The 6,607-nt window shown below is 38.4% G+C and overlaps 1 protein-coding gene across 8 annotated transcripts in view; it reads right to left on the bottom strand.

Moving 5' to 3' along the window:
- The window catches only part of MARK3 (microtubule affinity regulating kinase 3), a 139,470-nt gene that overhangs the window by 89,358 nt on the left and 43,505 nt on the right, over nt 1–6,607 (bottom strand). The gene's annotated exons all lie outside the window — the stretch shown is intronic.

The raw sequence follows: 6,607 nt of genomic DNA, 5'->3' as shown, positions 1-6,607 counted from the left end.
TAGATGATTCGAGAATGACTCACACATCAGAAAGAATCACTTTACACCTATTAAAATATAATCGATTTAATTTTTTATGAGGTTATTCAGTGCTCCCATGAATTCTTTTTTTGAAGAAAATACTTGTGATATATTGGCAATGAGGCCTCTGTGTATCCTACAAGACTTTGGTCTTCCTCATTCTTTACTCCTGAATGACATTTTCCTTTTATAGAAACATTTTATTATTTTTAGAGTTCATTTAAAAAAATTTTTGAGTTCTAAAGTCTCCTTCCTTTAGTCCCTCCCCTATCCATTGAGAAGGCAAGTAATGATATGATACATGTGAAATCATGCAAAACATATTTCCATGTTAGTCATTCCAACATTTTTCAATGTCCCTTTTTATTTCTATCCTAACACTAAAGTCATCAAATCAAAAAGTATACATTGATTTAATTTGCAAGATCTTGTTGAGTTTTCACAGAATTTCTCTACATCTTCAACTTCTGCAGAAAGATATTGGCACATAAACTAGAAATATTTTCATGGTGGTCTTTTTGCATATAGTTCTGAGCACTGCAAAAGAAGATGATCCCATGAAATAATTCTTTTTTTTTTTTCCTAGGTTGGCATTTCAGTAGTATTGAGATTAAAAAGAGCAGTACTAACAGGCATGATTGAGAATCAGACAAACATCCAAGGAACCAATCACCCAAATGAATTTGAGCTTATCTAAAATATTCACTTCCCGGTATGAATCACTAACAGTAAGTAGTGCTACTAAAATGATGATTCTTGATGACTTTGGATACACTATAAAACTCACACCAACTCTTTTCATTTGCCTCTCCAAGGAGGTGAAAGCCCTACTTTCCTTTAGTTTCAGCATTCTTCTGTCATCTAGTTTCATTTATAGCAAGACTCTCAAAATGGATAAAATTCAGTTTCTCCAACAGTATACCCAACGACCAAGGATCTAACACTCAAGAGAACAGCTAAATTAATGTTTATAAGTCATCTAAAATTTATGTGATTCTTAACACCTTATGCACTCTTTTCTGCCACTCTACAACCACCACTGCAGCAGAAAAAAGGGAGTTTTCACCTTGCAGTCAGCAAACTGGCAAATTATCAAAAGATCAGAACAGTCCACGTTGGGGAGTTATAGAAAGACAGAGAAACAATGCAATGTTGGTGAAGCTCTGAAATAATATAACCATTACAGAAATCAATTTGGAATCATATAAATAAAGTTACTAAAATGTCTGTATGTTTTGACCTAGAGATTTCACTTGTCACATACCTCAAGGAAGTCATAGACAAAAAGGCTCCATATATATCAAAACATTTATAGCAGCACTTTCTGTGGTAGCAAAGAACTGGAAACAAAGATGCCTACCACAGTATACTCTACTGAGTCAATAAAGAAAGGACTTTAGACCCAGGGCAATGAACCTCAGAAGACCCTAGGAGGTAGAGATCAACACAGGAACTGAAGTGACATAGGTCAAGAACAAGCAGTGGACCAACCAAACCATCCGAAAGCCTCCATTACATGTACCCATGTTCCTACTCTTTCCTCTGTCTCACTCTCACTAATCTTCAATTCCTCACTCTCTAGTGGCCACTTCCCTACTGACTAAACACCCTGCCCCCCCACCAACTTGATCCATTCATTCCCACTAGCTACAGTTCTCTATCTTCTCCCCCCAGTGACTAAATTTCTTGAGAAAGCAGTCTACAATCGGTACCTCCACTTTCTCCTCTCACTTTCTTCTAAACCTTCTGTAGTCTGGTTTCTGACCACATCCTTTACCTGAAACTATTGTCTCTTAAAGTACAAATGACCTCTTAATTGCCAAATTTAATGACCTTTTTCAGTCTTCATCCTTTTTGACCTTTCTGCAATTTCTGACATGGTTAAACACCCTTTCTGCTGGATACTCTCTTCTGTCTAGAATTTTGTCCCGCTCCTTTCTTCTGGTTCTCCAACTTTTCTGACCGCTTATTCTCAGTCTTTTGCTGCTTCTTCCTCCAGGTCATGCCCACTAACCATGGGTCTATTCCCAAGACTATGCTGAGCTATCTTTTCTTTTCCTTCTAGAAGACCTCACATGGCTCTCTCATCAACTCCCATGGGTTCAATGATCATCTCTACAAAGACAATTTCCAGATCTATTTATTCAGCCCTAACCTATCTCTTGACCTCTAGTTTCAAAACTCCCAACTGCCTCTTTGACATTTCAAACTAGGTATCTCACAGACATTTTAAACTCAATAGGTCCAAAATAAAACTCATTCCTACACCCACCTGTTTTCCAGCTTCTCTATTAATATTAAGGGCAAGCACTATTATCTATCTTCTCCATTTCACCCTAAACTCCTCTTTCATACTAACCTCACAACATTGCTTGTGCATACCTCCTCTCCACTCACAAAGCCACCACCCTGGAACAGGTACTGATTACTTCACTCCTGGACTATTGCAATAGCCTCCCTGCGTCAAGTTTCTCCCCACTCCAGTAGATACTGCTGCCCAAATGATTTTCCTAAAGTACAGGTCTGACTACATTAATCCCCTATTCAATAAATTCTAGTGGCTCCTGCTATCTAGGATCAAATACAGAATGTTCTGTTTGTCCTTCAGAACCTGGTTCCTTAGTACATTGCTAGCCTTCTTGCACTTTACTCCCCTTTGAGACTTCTACAGTGACACTGGTCTTCTTGCTATTCCTTTTATGCGACTCTTTTTGCTTTTTGGAGGGGGGAAGCCAGGGCAATTGGGGTTAAGTGACTTGCTCAAGGTCACACAGCTAGTAAGTGTTAAGTGTCTGAGGCCAAATTTGAACTCGGGTTCTCCTGACTCCAGGGCCAGTGCTCTATTCACTGCACCACCTTGCCGCCCCCACTCTTCATGCATTTTCAATGGTTATCCTCATGTCTAGAATATTCTCCTTCCTTGTTTTTGCCTATGGGTTTCCCTAGCTTTCCTCAAGTTTCAATTTAAATCTCACCTTCTTCAAGAGTGCAGTCACTGAGGACTGCTAGTGCCTTCCCTTTGAAATAATCTTCCACTTAAATAGGTATCTTGTATGTACACAGCTATTTGAATGTTGTTCCCATTAGATTATGAGCTCCCTGTGTGCAGGGCCTGTGTTGATACCTTCCCACAAGGACCTACATGAATGGATAGAAGAATTTAAGCAATTTAAAAAATAAAAAATAAATTAATGCTCTGCAGTAAAGACCTAGGACAGGAGTGGGAAACCTGCAGTCTCAAGGCCACAGGTTCCCCACTCCTAACCTAGAAGGAGAATAAACAGCTTAGAAAACAAGTTGGTAACCCTTATCTAAGTTATAGACGCTGAAAATTAGAATATAGCAAAGAGAATCAAAGACTATATGATACAGCAAGAAATATTAGAATAAAATAAAAAGATAAGAAAACATAAGGGATCTGCTATCAAAAACAACTGACCAAGAAAAAAAGGCAAGAAGAGATGTTTAAAAATCACTGGACTTCCTGAAACCATGATTCAAAAAAGACAAAATCCAGAATATTTTTTTTCAAGAAATTATAAATGAAAATTACACAGATCTACTAGAAACAGAAGCCAAAGTAAAGGTAGAATTCACTGATCATCTCCTGAAAGAAAGCCCCAAAGAAAAAGTCCCAGAACTGTTATAGTCAAATTCAGAGCTCCCACAAGTACCAAGTATCAAAACAGAATCACAGAAAACCTGCCAGCTTCTACTATAAATGAGAGAAAATTTTGGAGTACAATATTTCGAAAGGTAAAAAGATTTGCAACCAATAGTAACTTATCCTACACAAAATTAAGTGATGTCCTACAGGAGGGAAATACACTTTAGTGAACCAGAGGACTGAAGCATTTTTATCTAAAATTTCAGAGCTGAATAGCAACTTTGAAATATAAACACAAGAGGCAGGAGAAACATAGAAAAATAAATTTATTTGAACAATTAAAAAGGACTGTGTAATGCAATGCTAGCATTTTGAGGGAGAAGAAAAAAGACTACCTTTAGAACCTTTGCAATTATCCATTTCTTCCTGTTCCTAAGTGTGGGTTTACTACTCCCAGGCCTCTGTCCTGGTACTTTCGGTCCCACTCTCTTCTAATTCTTGGTGATAATTAGCATTTCTAAGCAGATGACTCCAAAATCCACATATGTAGCCCCTCTCCTGAGTTCCAGTCTGACATCACCAACCTCTTCAAGGGCAGCTATACCTGAATGTCCCACAAGCATCTCAAACATAACATATTCAAAATGGAACTCCCTAAACCAACCACTTTGGCCTACCATCTCTTTTGGTTAGAAAGTCATTATTCTTCTAGTTGCCCACCTTTGAAACCTTTCAACTTCTCCCTCTCCCTAACACCTCAAATTGAATTAGTTGCCAAGTCTCGTCTATTCTACTTTCACAACATTTCTTTAAGCTTTCCCCTTCTTTCCAATCCTCTTCACTTCATGCTTAGCTTAAACTACAACAACTGTCTTCCTGTTTCCAGGCTCTCTCCCCTCCCATATACTGTCTACTGGGCTAACACTTTAATCTTCCTAAAGCACATATATGACCTCTAAAATAAAACACAAACTCCTTTTCGCAATTAAAACCCTTCAAAATCCAGTCTACCTTTCAAGACTTATTTCACATCACTCTCCATTACTTTTATGTTCAAACCGACTTGGTCTAACTAACCACCACAGTCATAATTACAAATGTCATTTATAGAGTGCTTGAAAGTCTGCAAAATGCTTTATATGTTATCAATCAATCAATAAGTATGTCATTAAGTATTACTATATGCCAAACACTATGTTAGGTAGTAGGAATATAAATAAAACAAATGAAAGTAATCTCTACTCCAAAGTAGCTACTAAGTTAACAGGAAAGACAACAAGTTCAAATGTAAATAATATATAACAAAGATAAAGAAAATAAATTCAAATGGAAACAAAGTAATTAAATATAAAATAGTTTAAAAGAAAAGGTACTAGCAGTTGAGAAAATCAGGAGAGATTTCACATAGAAAGGGGTGATTGATCTGCATCTTAAAGAAAAAGAAGGCTACTATGAAGCAGAAATAAGGAGAGAATATGTTTCAGGCATGAGATGGTCAGAATAGAGACATGTAAACAGCAGACAGAGATGGAGTATCAAGTACGAAGAACAGACTAGGCCATGTTGGGTTATATCAAAGAGTGGGAGGAGATGTAATGTTCAATGAAGTTAGAAAGAGAAAATGGAACTAAATTTCTTTTAAAAGATAAACAGTTTATCAATCAATCACCAACTATTTACTGAGTCCCTAATATATACCGGCATCATACGTGGAGATAGAGAAATAAATACAAAGAATGAAATAATTCTTCCTTGTAAGGAGCTTAACATACTAATGGGAAAGACAAGTACATATGTAAATATACAGCACAAATATAAATAGCAATACAAAGTAAAAAAATCAGGAAATAGAGTGGGAATCTATAAATGGAAGGGAAGGGAAGGAGACATTTGGGATAGCCAGGGTAAATCCACAGAAATGAGAGATGGAGCATTATACATGAGAAAGAGTTGGCTGGTTTGTACAGAGTGGGACAGAGAATAAATAATGGTCAGTGAAACTGAAAAGAAGAACTTTAAAAAAATAAAATGAAGACATAGAGTCAAGATGGCTGAGTAAGGTAGGGACTTGACTGAGCTCTCCCCCAAGCCCCTCCAAATAGCTTTAAATAATGACTAAGCAAATTCTAAAGCAGCAGAACTCACAAAAAGACAGAGTGAAACAATTTTCCAGACCAAGACAACTTAGAAGGTTGGCAGGAAAGGTCTGTTGCACCTGGGTAAGAGTGGAGCACAGCCCTGCCAACACAGCCCTCTGACCCTGGCAAACTAGGAGCAGACCTTGTGAGCCACTGAATCAGCAGCAACAACAGCTGCTTCCAGATCTTTCAGTCCACAGATGGTAAGGGATCGAACAGCTGGTCAGAAGGAGACTACAGGTGTTTTTTTGCTAGCATTGTGGCAAGACTCTGTTGCTTTGCCCATACTTGGATCTGGGTGGCAGTACCAAGGGGAGGAGACTAGTTAACACTTCTCCTTATTTAATACCACCTTGGAAGAACTGAAAACTTGAAGTATCTCTGAAAACAGCTGCGCAAAACCTCTGAAGCTTGCAACTGTGCACCCTCCACCCTGGAAGCTGAGCCCTACTTTAACAAAGAGTTAAAAGTCAAGTAGGCTTAGAATATGAGCAAACAACAGAAAAAGATTTTTGACTATTGAAAGTTACTATGGAGGTGGCCAGGTAGCAGAGCAAGTAAGAGCACCGGCTCCAGTATCAGGACGACCTGGGGATCGAATCCGGGCTCAGACACTTAGTACCCACCCAGAAACACCTGGCCGTGTAACCTTGAGCAAGTTACTTAACCCCAATTGCTTAGGGGTGGCCATGTGGCTCAGCGAGTAAGAGCACCGGCTCCAGTGTCGGGATGACCTGGATCAAATCCGGGCTCAGATACTTAGCACCACACCCAGAAATAACTGGCCGTGTAACCTTGAGCAAGTTACTTAACCCCGATTGCTAAAAAAAAAAAAAAGTTA

Source organism: Petaurus breviceps, unplaced genomic scaffold (assembly GCF_028583685.1).
Source record: "Petaurus breviceps papuanus isolate PSGF00001 unplaced genomic scaffold, PetGlider_PUasm1.0 64, whole genome shotgun sequence".
Lineage (NCBI taxonomy): Eukaryota > Metazoa > Chordata > Mammalia > Diprotodontia > Petauridae > Petaurus > Petaurus breviceps.
Note: the sequence above shows the minus strand (reverse complement) of the source record. Positions and strands in the feature narration are given on the sequence as shown.